General features: G+C 49.0%; 1 pseudogene; it reads right to left on the reverse strand.

Moving 5' to 3' along the window:
• Window positions 1-1,728: 1,728 nt before the first annotated feature.
• Window positions 1,729-2,574, reverse strand: LOC102877019 (annotated as a pseudogene).

Raw genomic sequence — 2,574 nt, forward strand, 5'->3', positions numbered from 1 at the left:
GCCATTTATTTTCTTGGTGGTTCATGGTATGTTCAAGACTCCAGCATCACAACTCAAAGGCATCAATTCTTCTGTCATCCTTAGTCATTGCTCAGCTCTCTGAAGCATGGCAAGTAATTGGGAAGACCATGGCCTGGATCAGGTGCACCTTAGTCTCTAGACTGAAATTGTTGCTTCTCAGTACTCTGGAGAGGTCCCTGACAAGATTTTCCCAGTGCAATTTGTTTTTTGATTTCTTGACTGCTGGCACAAAAAGTATTAATTGTGGAGCCAAGTAAGCTATAATAGTTAATTACCTCAATCTCTTCTCCATCTATCAAGGTGCTGCCAATTGGCCCACTGGTAAGAATTTTTGTCTTCTTGATGTTGAGCTTTAATCCATATTAAAGACTATATTCTTGAGCTGCAGCAAGCACATCAGGTCTTCCTCAGTTTCAGCAAGCAAGGTTGTGTCATCTGTATAATGTAGGTTGTTAATGAGTCTTCCACCAATTCCTCCTCATAAAGCCCAGCCTACCAAATGATCTGTTCTGCAAATAGATTGAAAAGGTATGGAGATAGGACGCATCTCTTATCCTGATACATGCCTCTCTTGATTTTGAACCAAGCAGTGTTTTCTTGCTCTATTCTGAGTACTGCTTCCTGGTCTGGGTATAGGTTTTGCACGAGCATAGTCAAGTGTTCTGGGGTCCCCACTCTTCTCAGTATTAGCCACAATTTGTTGTGATCCACACACCTAAAAAAATAAATAAATCAGTGGCTGTGGCAGCAACTATGATGAGTTTTCTTCCAACCTGATAGGACATTTTTTATATCTATCATCTATCTCTCTATCTATGTATCTATCTATCATCTCAATTGATTTGCTCAGTATATAAATTTAATAGGTATGGAAAAAGCATACATCCCTGACACATACCTTTTCTGATTTTAAACCTTCGAGTAGTCTCTTGTTCTGTTTGGATAATAGCTTCTTTGTGCATGAACAAGCCTTGCATGAGCACAATTAAATGTTCTGCAATTCTCATTCTTCTCAGTGTTAGCCATAATTTGTTATGATCCACATGATCAAATGCTTAAGTATAGTCAGTAAAACACATATAAATATATTTATGATAATTTCTGCTTTTAGCCAAGATCCATCTGACATCAGCAATGATATCCCTGGTGTTACCGCCTCTTTTAAATCCAGCTTGAATATCTGGTAGTTTCCTGCTGAAGTACAGTTCCAGCTATTTTTTAAATAATCTTCAGCAAGATTTTGATTGTGTGTCATATTAAGACTATTGTTCAAGAATTTCTACATTTATTGAGTCTTCCCCCCCCCACCCATGAGGTAGTTTGTTGTCTTTTAAATGTCTTTCCCCTCACCACTACCCCCAACTGGCACTTCCTGTTTATTGTCTGGCTGGTGCCTGACATAATGGGGGGCTGGCCTGGCAGAGGGGGTGCTAACACAGACAGTCATGCACAGGTGAGCGGGAGGAGTCGTGATTCTGTAAATAAATACTGGACACACGGGGAGGCACGCCGTGCGCACTCTGGACTGAGGTCCCCAGGCACCGTCCACTAGTGGATGCGTGATGCGGTGCGGTACGAGTGGACAGTGGTCCAAAGTGGTCAAGCCCCGGCCCCGGTGGTCTTGACAGATGGGGGGAGTTCTGTGGTCCACATAGAAGGTGGGGGTGGTTCACACAGAGGGAGAGGGGGCATCAGTCAGCGGAGGCCCTAAATGACTTTCTTGAGCTCATCGTAAATGACCAGCATAAAGGCCCCGGCCATGCCACGCAGCACATTGGACCAGGCGCCCTCGAAAAGGCCTGGCCTCCCTTGTCCTTCAAGGTCTTGCGCCAACTGTCCCCGTGTACATGATGTCCGCTCCTTTCTGGCCAGACTGCATCACCATCCTTCTCCGCACGGTGTAGGTGGACACCACTCCGGCCAGCGCAGTGACCGTCTGCGCACTCATCCAGCTCACCACCATGTGCGTGTTCTTGGGGTTTGGGAGCAGGCCTGTGGCCGTGTCGTGGTCAATGAAGATGCCCTGCACGGACGCGCTGAAGCCCTGGGAGAGGCCGCGGATGCTCTCAGACTTGCTCATCTTCACCAGGCGGCCTCCCAGGCCGGTAAACTCGCGCTCTGTGCCTGACTTGCCCACGTCGGCGGCGGGTCCGGACGAAGTCCCGCGGGTAGAAGCACAGGGAGGTGGCCACTCCTCCGAGGCCAGGCTGCAGCGAAGTAGGGCCAGAACTGGTTGTGCTTGTCCACCCCGCCCAGGAACACCGGCTTGTGCTTGTCCTTGAAGGCGAAGTAAGGGCCTGGGTGGGGAGGTAGTGGATGACGTTGGCCAGCTAGCCCTTCTGGAAGGACAGCTCCTTGCTGCCTGGGGATGCGCACCACGCAGTCCTCGATGTCCTTGGACTGCTTGTCGCCGGCGATCTGCTTGCTGGACTGCTGGACCTGCGGCAGCCACTTGACTCCCTGAATCAGGGCCATGGCCGTCTTAGAGATGGAGGTGGCGATGCCACTAGACTGGAAATCCTCGGCGAACAAGTCGGCCTGTTCCGTCATGGT

The sequence above is a fragment of the Elephantulus edwardii genome, unplaced genomic scaffold (assembly GCF_000299155.1).
Source record: "Elephantulus edwardii isolate Elephantulus edwardi_28Jun2011 unplaced genomic scaffold, EleEdw1.0 scaffold00096, whole genome shotgun sequence".
Taxonomy (NCBI): Eukaryota; Metazoa; Chordata; class Mammalia; order Macroscelidea; family Macroscelididae; genus Elephantulus; species Elephantulus edwardii.